General features: G+C 32.2%; 1 protein-coding gene across 3 annotated transcripts in view; it reads right to left on the bottom strand.

The window, feature by feature from the left end:
• Positions 1-13,584, bottom strand: part of LOC134715081 (myocyte-specific enhancer factor 2C-like) — an 80,591-nt gene that overhangs the window by 45,333 nt on the left and 21,674 nt on the right. Inside the window, exon 1 of one of the 3 annotated variants that reach the window (XM_063576969.1) lies at positions 2,714-2,897. The exons of the other annotated variants lie outside the window; for them this stretch is intronic. The gene's annotated coding sequence lies outside the window, so the exon portion shown is untranslated. Of the gene's footprint in view, positions 1-2,713; positions 2,898-13,584 lie in introns of those variants that run through there. 3 annotated transcript variants of the gene reach the window in all.

The following is a 13,584-nucleotide window of genomic DNA, read 5'->3' on the forward strand; positions in this document are numbered from 1 at the left end:
CATTCAGTGACAATCACAGTATAGACATCTAGACATTATATTTTAAGGGTTTTTTTTACTGAGAAATGTGAGTCTGAGTATCATAAAAGAATGACTCTCTGTCTTAACTGATCAGACAAAGGCAATCTATCGGAAAATCTATAGTAAAAAAGTTAAGGGGCATACAATACAGTAGTAGGGGCAGATGACTGTTTCTCAATAAATGGGAAAATCTATGGTGTAAAAGGGTATACAATACAGTTCTAGGGGCAGATAACTCATGCTAAGTGTTGTTTCTCAATATATGGGAAAATCTGTGGTATAAATAGGTGTACAATACAGTACTAGGGGCAGATAAATCATCCAAAGCGTTGTTTCTCAATATATGGAAAAATCTATGGTATAAAGGGTATACAATACAGTTCTAGGGGCAGATAACTCATCCAAAGTGTTGTTTTTCAAAATATGTAAAAATCTGTGGTATAAAAGGGTATACAATACAGTTCTAGGGGCAGATAACTCATCCAAAGTGTTGTTTCTCAATAAATGGGAAAATCTATGGTATAAAAGGTATAGTCAATACAGTTCTAGGGGCAGATAACTCATCCAAATTTCATATGTTTCTCAACATTGCTAATAATGGCCTCACATAAAACAGACACGCTGTGTTATTCTATTAGTAGAAGCTTTCAACTTACAGCAAATGAAGACTGTTACTTTTCTATCATGAATGATTAACAATAAATTTCTTTGATTCATAACACTTACATATTATGATGCACAACAGGAACGCCTGCATGATGATGCTGCATCAAATATTAATGCAAAGTTGTTTACTCCAGGTTGTTTACTTTCAAAAATCTTAATGGGATCTAAGTCAGTTTTTCTGATTTTTCATTTTTTTGAAAAGTAATGATACAGACATTAGTACTGTAAGTGTAGCTGGAATAAGCGATATGTATGATTTGAACATTCATTTAAAGCAAACATAATGTTGTTAAGAACTTTTATAGTATTAAAGCTAATTGTTACTGGCTTGAATTAATAATTTTGTATGAATAACACCTCCACGCAATGTAAATATAAAATATGTATCTCTTATCATTGAGAAAATATGTTTTGTTTGTTATTTTGTTTTTGTCTGTTTGTTTGTTTATTTTTGTATTTTTATTTGTATTTTGTAAATGTCGGCTGGTATCATTTCTGTATAGGAATTTACACCAATAAAATTATTTGATTTGATTTTAAAATAAACCATTGGAACCAATTTGTTTCTTTTGCAATCACTTGTGTTTTGCTGCAAGAAACAGCTCTATGAAAATTGAAAGAAAAAATAACAGAAGATAATAATTGTATCATGTTACAAAGAAATTATCACATATATAGCTTTATAACTTTGTGACTTTTGTAAAATATTGTAAACTAATGAACAAGGAACATTTTCCAAAAACCAGATAAAAATATCTCTTTTCTTTGGAAAGTTGTTTTATATTTGATTGAATAATACTTAATACATTGTAAATTATGAATTAAATTTGCATATTTCTTGATTAGCATATTAAAATTGACCTAATTTCATGCGGTCAACTTCAGCCTTAAAGTTTCAAGTGGGTGTTTGCAATTAGAAATAAAAAGATTAACAAATATACAAATGACAGACACAGATGCCATCAGTCCATTCCTGAAGCTAAATCAACCTACGTCATTGGGTCTCTGGTGGAGAGTTGTCTAATTTACAATCATACTACATCTTCATATTTCTATAATGACTATGATACTTGTATTTTTTGGTTTAAGAGCAATTTCAATCTTATTTGTTTTACAATGAAAAGATATTCATCAATAGCAATGGTAATATAGAATTTCTGATCCTATGTATAAAAGGGGGATGTGGGAAATGTATGTTAATGACACAGCAATCCAACAACAACAAAAAAACAAAAAAAATATATGTAGGACTCGGATGTGCCATGGGGATGTGACCATTGTGGTTGGGAGTACCATCCCGGTTCAGAGTCCTACATATATGTCTTAAGGGTAAAGGATGATACCGTCTTTAACAATAGACAGTGTTCTATACAATATCTCAAGTTCAATTTAAAAATAAAAGATAGCAAATTTTACCAGAAATGTATAAAATACGATAACCTGTTTGCATATGTGTCAGATTGTTAAATTTTTACAAGCACTCAAAAGTGAAAAATGTTGTCCACCTTTCAGACAGATAATTTGTCATGTGTTTTACATAGAACAGGTACAACATCTACTTGTGTTTTCATTTAGATCAGCAATTCAAACAACTGTTGTGTCGCTGATTCTATTGATAGTATTTAGTCAACAAAACAAGATGACAACAACACACGAGGATCACCAATATAATAGAGGGAATATAAGAAGGTGTCACCATTAAAATATACATGATATAATTTATATCAGTTTAAATTTCTTCCATAATGAATAAACTCAAACATCAGAATAGCACATAAATAGGAAGTTCTTGGCAACTTAAACTGTTGCTTAAATCATACCATTTCTAAAATTAAGTACAAATGAGAAAAGACTTATAAGAAATATAATTCGCTTGCAAACATTAAAAAATCTAATTGTCACAAGACTTTAATTTAAACCACAAGACATTATATCTAACCCAGATATAAATGTTCAGCTAGAGTTATCATGGTTTAAATATAAACAAATATAAACAAAACAAATACATTAGTGTATCATTACTTACCACAACACATCAATAGCTTGTTAGTGTTTTAAATCCTTCCAAATATACAAATTGTCACAATCTTCTTATAGATAATGATTCTACAACTTATACCTATATGACATAAAAACACCTGTAATTTATTCTGATCTTACAAGAAATAATATGACACTTCACTGTGCTTTGACGTCACCAGGAAAAATGAAGGTCGCAAACCAATGAAGCAACAAGAACAAGATTTTAATCCATCCAAGTTTTTTAAAAAAAGGTTTGAGGTTTGATATTACAGGTATTAATCCTAACGGTACACTGATCTCTTAAGAGTAAGGTAACACAGATGTCACATGTCTTATTGACCTGGGAGGAACTATTACATCTTGTTAACCTGGGAAGACATTATACAAGGCATATAACCTGAGTCCTGCTGAGGTCAATTTAAACTAAGAGTCTCATGAAAAGAATTGGAGCAATTCATATCCGTAAAGTTTGTCATAAAATAAATGCTTCAATGAATGATGAAATTGAAGATTAATAAAAAGAAAACATTCCATTTATTTTTTAACTATTATGGCATGTCATTTAAAAATATGTTTCCTGAATAATTTTATTTGGTTGAAAGAACTTTACTAATTATGCTTCAATGCATCATACAACAAAACTTAAATGATATGAAGCATTTCAAATTTTCATCCTCAGTCAGTTTAAACTTTACTCCATTGAAATAATTCTGCATGTGCCAAGATCAGGCTTGCAGCTGGCCTAAAGTCTTCAAGTGTATAACTTAAACTTTTGAAGAAAGTGGAACAGATTCAAAGTGACCCTTCCAACCTCATAAAGAGGGAGAGAGAGATTTTAATTTTAAATTACTGAATTCGATGTAATTTAATAAAAATTATGACACACTGATATACGTTTTTACAAAAGTAATTGTTGGTCTGGAATCAATAAATTCCTAATATTTTTTCTCAAATCTAAAAAAAGTACCAATTTCAAAAGATTTTTTCCCATTTTTTCTTGCTTTTATAACTGAATTCATAGGTAAAACCAGATGTGTTTGGTAGAACAGGAATGGCTCTGGGTGCACCCTTATTTGGAAATGTTAGTCAACCAGAACCAAATGCAAACTAGAACAGTAAGTCATCATTATACCTTAATGCACCAAGTATCAGCTGCAGATCTACAGGTACATGTAGTCACAAGAAAAAGAACAGACCAATATAATAAACACAAATTTTGAAGTTCAAGAGTTGTAATTCCATGAAAAGTTGATTAAGAGGAACCTCAAACACATTTATTCTGTAAGCCATCAATAATTCAATTGCACCAAAAAATCAGATCAATATCTACAGGCATTACTGAAAAGAAGTCAGGATAAGGTTTCATGTTAAAATGACAGAATGATGGATGGAAGGAAGAACATGGAAGGGTATCAAAATGTAGTTTCTTTAAGATTGTGAATATTGACACCAGACCAAATACATTATTGAAGCACAAATTAGAAACACACTGAAAATTTCTATTCTTGTTATTGCCTCACTATTTCATATCTTGTAAACTTAACAAAAGCACTGATTAGCTAAGAGAAAAAGAGAAAGATACCAATGGAGCAGTCCAAAATCAGAAGTCCAGTAAACAGACATTGAAACTGTGGCCAAAAATAAAAACAAGGAAAACAAAGTGAAAACTGACACAAACCAGACCAAAAAACTGAGTTTCCAGTGCTACAGAATGGTAGCAAGTTATACACAAACCAGACCAAAAAACTAAGAGTAGTTTCCAGTGCTACACAATGGTAGCAAGTTTGCTAAACTGGTGATCATAACCATTGTGTTAGTCATATTGCAAGTAAACACAACTTGGTGCTTCTCATAAAGAATGAACTTGAGTATCTGTGGTAAACAAACTCAAAGTGGCAGTGATAGACCTAAACCACATTAGAGTTGTAAACAACTTGGCATTCATTTAGCATACACATAATATACTTCTCAGTAAACCACTGGTTGTATTCCATAATTTCAGTTTCTTGGGCCATCACTCACAGCACCATGAGCTGGAGTCCATGTCTTATAATTTTTAACTGCCACATGTAATAAATAAGATTTAACACTAAGGTCAGATACAATTTGACAAAACCTGGTCTTTTACACATGTTGACTTAAATGTATCTCAATCTGGCATATCTTAATTTATGAATGTTTATGTTGACCTATAGTATGACACACAATAAGTAATACTAACAATTATAATGTCTTTTCCATTAATATTGTCAACATAACATAAATGTTGCAGCTGTTTCAAATATGTCCATAAATTTCCGTGTATATTCTGCTTAATTCATAAAAGCAAAAACATACTTTTTACAGTATTCTAGTACATGCAGTTCAACCTGTATATCTCAACATTCAGAAGAACAAGAAAATTAAAGAACTTTAAAACTCCTTTTGCAGACATAACTAAAATTATCAACAATTTGAGACAATTTCCTACACTGAAGACATTCATCTTCATGTGGTATAAAATATCAAACAATCTCATCACCGGAGTTTATGCTTTATTGCAAATGAAAATAAAAGAGAAAATATAATGAAAATGTCTCCAGTTACACTCACTGCAAAAACATAACATTTGGACACTTCAAATCACTGAAGCATAACTAAAATGTAGGGAACATAAACCAATTATACCTTAGTCTACAGAGACATGATAATCTCACAAGCCACATCAAGCAATGACTCTTCTAGGAAATACCATTTAACACAGACCACAAGCAATGACTTTTCTGGAAAACACCAATAACACAGGCCACAACAAGCAATGACTTTTCTGGAAAACACCAATAACACAGGCCACAACAAGCAATGACTCTACTGGGAAATATCAAAAACACTGAACACAACAAGCAATGACTTTTCTGGAAAACACCAAAAAACACAGGCCACAATAAGCAATGACTCAACTGGGAAATACCAAAACACTGGACACAACAAGAAATGACTTTACTGTAAAACACCAAAAACACAGGCCACAACAAGCAATGACTTTTCTGGAAACACCAAAAACACAGGCCACAATAAGCAATGACTCAACTGGGAAATACCAAAACACTGGACACAACAAGCAATGACTTTACTGGAAAACACCAAAAACACAGGCCACAACAAGCAATGACTTTTCTGGAAACACCAAAAACACAGGCCACAATAAGCAATGACTCAACTGGGAAATACCAAAACACTGGACACAACAAGCAATGACTTTACTGGAAAACACCAAAAACACAGGCCACAACAAGCAATGACTTTTCTGTAAACACCAAAAACACAGGCCACAACAAGCAATGACTCAACTGGGAAATACCAAAAACACAGGCCACAACAAGCAATGACTCAAATGGAAAACACCAAAAACACAGGCCACAACAAGCAATGACTTTACTGGAAAACACCAAAAACACAGGCCACAACAAGCAATGACTTTTCTGTAAACACCAAAAACACAGGCCACAACAAGCAATGACTCAACTGGGAAATACCAAAAACACAGGCCACAACAAGCAATGACTCAAATGGAAAACACCAAAAACACAGGCCACAACAAGCAATGACTTTACTGGAAAACACCAAAAACACAGGCCACAACAAGCAATGACTTTTCTGAAAACACCAAAAACACAGGCCACAACAAGCAATGACTCAACTGGGAAATACCAAAAACACAGGCCACAACAAGCAATGACTCAAATGGAAAACACCAAAAACACAGGCCACAACAAGCAATGACTTTACTGGAAAACACCAAAAACACAGGCAACAACAAGCAATGACTTTTCTGAAAACACCAAAAACACAGGCCACAACAAGCAATGACTCAACTGGGAAATATCAAAAGCACTGGACACAACAAGCAATGACTTTACTGGAAAACACCAAAAACACAGGCCACAACAAGCAATGACTCAACTGGGAAATATCAAAAACACTGGACACAACAAGCTATGGCTCTTATTGGAAATACCAAAAACCCAGGCCACAACAAGCAATGACTTTACTGGAAAACACCAAAAACACAGGCAACAACAAGCAATGACTTTTCTGAAAACACCAAAAACACAGGCCACAACAAGCAATGACTCAACTGGGAAATATCAAAAGCACTGGACACAACAAGCAATGACTTTTCTGGAATACACCAAAAACACAGGCCACAACAAGCAATGACTCAACTGGGAAATATCAAAACACTGGACACAACAAGCAATGACTTTACTGGAAAACACCAAAAACACAGGCCACAACAAGCAATGACTCCACTGGGAAATATCAAAAACACTGGACACAACAAGCAATGACTTTACTGGAAAACACCAAAAACACAGGCCACAACAAGCAATGACTTTACTGGGAAACATCAAAAGCACTGGACACAACAAGCTATGGCTCTTATTGGAAATACCAAAAACCCAGAACACAGCAAACACTGACTCTTCTGGAATATACTAAATGCACAGGCCACAACAAACAATGACTCTACTGGGACATATCAAAACACTGGACACAACAGACTATGGCTCTTCTGGGAAATATCAAAAATACAGGTCACAACAAGCAATGACTATTTTGTGAAATAACAAAAACACAGGCCACAACAAGCAATGACTCTACTGGGAAATATCAAAAACACAAGCCACAGCAAGCAATGACTCTTCTGGAATACACCAAAAACACAGGCCACAACAAGCAATGACTTTTCTGGGAAACATCAAAAACACTGGACACAACAAGCAAGGATTCTTCTGTGAAATATCAAAATCACAGGTTACAGCAAGCAATGACTCTTCAGGGAAGTATCAAAAACATTGTCAGGCCACAACCAGCAATGACTCTTCTGTGAAATATCAAAAACACAGACCACAACAAGCAATGACTGTTCTTGAAATATAAAGAACACAGGCAACAACAAGCAATGACTCTTTTGTGAAGTACCAAAAACACAGGCCACAACAAGCAATGACTCTTCTGGAAAATATCAAAACACTGGACACAACAAGCAATGACTTTACTGGAAAACACCAAAAACACAGGCCACAACAAGCAATGACTCTTCTGGAAAATATCAAAACACTGGACACAACAAGCAATGACTCTTCTTGAAATATAAAAAAAAACACAGGCCACAACAAGCAATGACTCTTTTGTGAAATATCAAAAACACTGTCAGGCCACAATGAGCAACAAAATTTCTGGGGAAATAAATAAACAAAGTCAAAACAACAAGTAGCTTCATTTGCTGACTATCCGTATGCAAAACAGAAGTCTAGATAAAGATATAAATATACAGAATTGTATTTTATGTAAATGAGAATGATGGCATAGGTGTAGAATTGTAATATTTAGCCTAAACAGAAGTGTTAAAAGTATGATGTGAACACCTGTGTTATTTCTGGTAGCTATGAGAATTGGAGTTGATATGTTGTCACCTTGTCACATGGAAATCATTACATTATAACTATTTTGAATAGGATACATTTCAACAACATGTACAACATGCAAATTATGACATTTGTGATGATCAGCTACTTGCAGAGATGATCCAAAATCATAATGAATCAGGCATTGTCCATCCACTCTACTTACTAGATTCTCAGACTCTTGTCACACTTTTCAGAATTGATTATTTGGCCTTAATATCTGACAACATTGTCCAGCATTCTATTAAGAATACTTTAAAGACATGTCTATACTATTCTATCATATAAATAGAAGTTCCTTTATAAAAATATTAGTTCTAAATGGATGAAATATTCTGGAATATTATTTCACTTAAACTGAACAAAGAATATTGCATATTTGTTGCAAAAGGAAAAAATAATTATTGCATTATTTATAACAAAGTTTCCATGGGAATTATGTTAAAACAAATACACATTGACAGTACCCTATCCATTTCTTCTTATAGGGATGTCTAACCATTAATGTCAGTTCTTCTGAGATTAGTTTCAATTAAGGAATTCTTCTCAATTTCACATGTTAAACAGTGTTTTGGTCAAATAAAGCAAAGAAAGTCTCCTTCCTTTCAAATGAAAATCTACCAACAGTCAAAACTTTTACACTAACCTTTTTAAAGAACCACTACAAGTACATGTGTACATGTAATACCAATTATATTCATTAACTAAATATATAGCCTTAAAATAGGACACCTTTTCCATATTTCCATAATATAAATTAATTTGGTTCATTACATTAAAACAAGACATTGACTGGATTAAGTTACTCGTCCATTGTCAGTAGTAAATGTAAAAGTTGTTCAAAATTTATTGGTACTTTTAACATTCTGTGGATATAGCTGTATCGGAATTATTGAACTCATTATTAATTAGTTCAAATCAAACTTCTGTTGTAAACTTGTGTGGTCCCTATATTAGTCTGGATAACAAAGTGGACATAGTTGTTTTTATAAATGACAATTTACCTTGACTTATAATAGTAAATATTGGTACAAAATAATATCTAAAACAATCTTGCCTCAAGGAATGTCCATAACAAAGGTTAGACAAGGTCTTAATGGTTAACTTTACCAAACTGACCACAGTGTAACCAATGTTTTCTGTTGTTTATATATTAGAATATATTAACTGGGATTATTACACTAGTATAATAGTGCCAGATGTTTAAGGATTTACAATAAAAATTTACACTGACACTTACAAGATTGAAACCTCTGAAATGGTCAAATTCTTGTGGTAAATGCAAATCTGATAAAGGCAACCAAACTCAAAATGTAAATAATACCTTAACTAACACTTTGAAATTAATTAAACAAATCATTAACAGATACCTATTTGTCAGATTTCAGCTCTGAAACCTTAGTTTTGACCTGAGTTCTATCAGTTCCAAGAATAAACAGTTTCCAAGGAGTACTGGGTTTCAAAGCGGTATGTACAGATTGATCCAAAGGATATATAACAGATAAATTTCAATAAAATCCCAAAGTATTCTTATTTCAAGTTTCAATGCGTCCTTAAATGTCTAGTAAAATAAAATTCATTAACTACTGTAAATTCAGAAATTATTGCATGCATTTAATATTACTGTGATTTTGTCATTTCAGACCTAAATGTGATTTTAATTTTTACGATTTTGAGCAAAATCCAGTTTAATTCATATAAAATATTTCAAATTGCGGGTTTAAATTATTGCCATTACAACTCTGTCGCATTTTTCGCAATAATAAAAATCTCACAAAAAATCAGAATTTTTACAGTATAGAGAATAAATAGTTTTATTAAAAATCTGAATGGTCATTGCATGCTTATCATTAATGTATATCTTTAATAAATTAGACTTTCTGAAAAAGTATTTGCATATAAATGCCAATTTTCAACTATGGTCAGAATACTGATTACATCAAAATTATCTATTTTAATCAGGATTAAGAAAATAGAGAATATCAGAAATAGAACTGTAACACAACCCTGTCTATTTTGATATTTTTACACCTGTAAATACCTGTATCAAGGTGTAATTATCATCATCTGGTTTGAAATAACAACTAATGGAAAGTTTTATACATTTGTGTCTTTGTCTCACAATACTTTGGATTTATTGGTGATAGAACCAGATTTGTACATATTAAATTACTTTACACATTCAAATGTATACTGCAACTAGTTGTGTTTATTTCCTAAATATAGTAACATAACTATATTTTGTATTATGTCAAGTTCATTATGGAACACTTTTTCCACAATCATGAGTTGAAAATAAGCTTGAAATTTATGTTACAATTTGGAATATTAAGTCAATGTCAGAAAAATATAAACTTTTGTTTTGGCACAAAACTGGAGACGGGCTGGGTAAAACCTTATCCCTCCCCAGTTTCTCAGACTCATACGAAAATGTTTATATTTTTCTGACATTTTACTAATATTGTGTATGTCTTGACTTCAGTTGCAGATTATTACCATGTGACATGTGAAATATCTCCTACCAATAAAAACTACCGCGGTATGCTATGTGTTAGGCAGATTAATATTCATTCTGTTCAAATAAAATTGAGAATGGAAATGGGGAAAGTGTCAAAAATACAACAACCAGACCATAGAAAAAACAAAAGCAGAAGGTCACCAACAGGTCTTCAATGTAGCGAGAAGCCCATTTTAACAAGAACATCTTGAAAATATGAAATCTATAGTTTGTAAATCTAAGGATATGCTATAATTATAGATTATCGTTGATCATCTTAACGAGATTGATTTTCTCGCTTGAGCGGCTTGAGCTGGTACAGCGAAAGTGAGAAAAGCAATCAAGTTGAGATGACCAATGATAATCTGTTTATCTCTATTTTACCTATGACAACGTTGTCAATTTCAATGTCAATTTCATTAGCAATGCACGTGCCTGCTTAGTTTCTAGCGATAATTTTTCCATCTCGGGCGAGAAGCATATGAAAATTATCACAAAAAAAGATCAAAAGAAAAATGCACAAAATAGCGATAATCTGCTATTATACACTCACGAATAGACCTCAGTGGCCTTTTATCTCAGCACCAAACTATGACATCACTATAAACAATTTAACCGACTTCATTTTTAATTTGATATTGCATGATGCTAGATTGAACTTTATATATCTATATTTGTTATCGGTATGTCAGACTAATAAATACAGTTCTATTTCTACCTTTTCTTTTACTTCATAGTTTGGTTCTATTATCCATGATTATAACCCAGTGATATTTAGGATTCTTCGTAAGTTAGTTTATATTTTGATATTTAGGACAAGTTATAAAAGGTATCATTTCAATTATCACATTTTTTTTTTTTTTTAAATTTAATGGTAAAGAATTAACCACATCGCGTTATGCAAAAGTTCAATATGCTGAGTAAAAAAAAGAGCATATACTACCGGGTATATATATCGAAAATCTGTTTATATTTATTTTTTTGGAAGAGACAATTAAGGGTTCCAAAATTAAATACTGGGAGTACTCAGAATTTGGATCTTCTTATCTTCCAGGAAAACAGGGAGCCCATAATTGTAGCCAAATTAAAAAGAGGGATTCAAAGATTAGTTAAGCAGGAAAAGGCTCTCAGATAAGATCTATGTAAAACCAGGAGAGAGTTGCAGATTTATTGGAAGAAAGAGCTGATTAAGATATGATTTGTATACAACTAGGAGAGAATCTGAGATTTATCGGGAGAACGAGCTAATAGATATGATTTGTATACAACTAGGAGAGAATCTGAGATTTATCGGGAGAACGAGCTAATAGATATGATTTGTATACAACTAGGAGAGAATCTGAGATTTATCGGGAGAAAGAGCTAATAGATGCAATTCGTGTAAAATAAAAAGGACAAAGCTTTATGCAGGATAGGGCAGATAGATGTGATCTGAGTTAAATCAGGAGTCACCAGAGATAAGATGGTGTAAAATCATGAATATCTGCCTTAAGAACAAATTGATTATAAAAGCACGCTACACATGTATGATATACTGGCCTTTACTGGGGTGTGTTACAGATAATAATAATTTAATATCAATTTACACTTAGGTATTAAAATAACAGTATTTTCTTCACACTTTCAGAATATATCAAATCGATTGCAATGCTTCACACCTAAGGTACATATAAACCTTTAAATACCATGGCAACAAAATAAAAAGACCTTTTATTGTATGAACTCAAAATTCTATAAAAATAGAGCAATACCATAAATGCAGATTTTTTTTTGTAACCTTGAAATAAATCAATGCATCTGAAAACATGATACATAATCATTAAAAGTATGTCATGTTTTGCACAGGGTTGATACATATTTACAAATTATGTAAAAAACTCATATTGCTGTGAAAATATCATTATTATGCATGTTATGTCTAATGGGTTTTTTCTGACATATTTTAAATTGTACTTTTAGTTCTTTTCAAACATTTCTTTCAACTGTAAAAAATTTAACTTAGTGTACCGGTACATTACTGCTGATTCATCAATATTCATTGGAGACCAATTTTCATGGATTTGATAGATTATAACAAGTGAACCACTAATTTAAATAGTCAACATCTTCTGCAGGCTTTTGAATAAACACAAAATGAAATATCCATAAAAATACAATTTTTCTTAATCCATGAAAATAAATGAACCACTAGTACATACTCTCATGTAAAAAAAAATCATTCAAACAACTTTTTGTCAAAATTTAAAAAAATCACAAATGCTGACAATATTGATATCTTGTTCTGAAAAATTAGCCTCTTTCCCAGTGTATTTTATGATTGATTGTTTGTTGGTTGCTTAATGTTCAGTGGCAAATATTTCATGCATGTTCAGGACAATGTATTTAATGAAAGTTGAAGCAACCAAAAAAAAAATCATCAGTGTAAATCATTGGCAGATCCACAAATTTTCATAAGTGGGGGCCCACTGACTGCCTTAGACTGGTGGCCCCTACAGTCACACTTCAGTGATTCCCAATAAAAGCAACCATTTTTTTCCAAAAAGGGGGGGGGGGCTGGGTCCCCCAGGGCCCCCTTAAATCCCCCTCTGTAAATTAAGACTCTGAAAATTTAATATGCTTAATAAATGAAAATGACTAAAATAGATGGATAAAGGAAACTAATCTTAAAATTTGTCAAGGTTGGTGTTAAAAAAAAAAGAATTTTCCCATTAAAATCCTAACAATTCTTTCATGTCATGCTATATGCTCATTTGAACATGGATAGGCAGTTTACTTGTCAATATTTACATTATATTCTTGCTATTTCCTCATGATGATCACTCTGTGGTAAAAATGAAAAATTACATGAACTTTTGTATAAAGATTGCCACGAGACAACTATCTGTAAGACATAGTTTTATGTCGTTTTTCAGTGACATTTTTATGCAT

This window comes from Mytilus trossulus, chromosome 4 (genome assembly GCF_036588685.1).
Source record: "Mytilus trossulus isolate FHL-02 chromosome 4, PNRI_Mtr1.1.1.hap1, whole genome shotgun sequence".
Lineage (NCBI taxonomy): Eukaryota > Metazoa > Mollusca > Bivalvia > Mytilida > Mytilidae > Mytilus > Mytilus trossulus.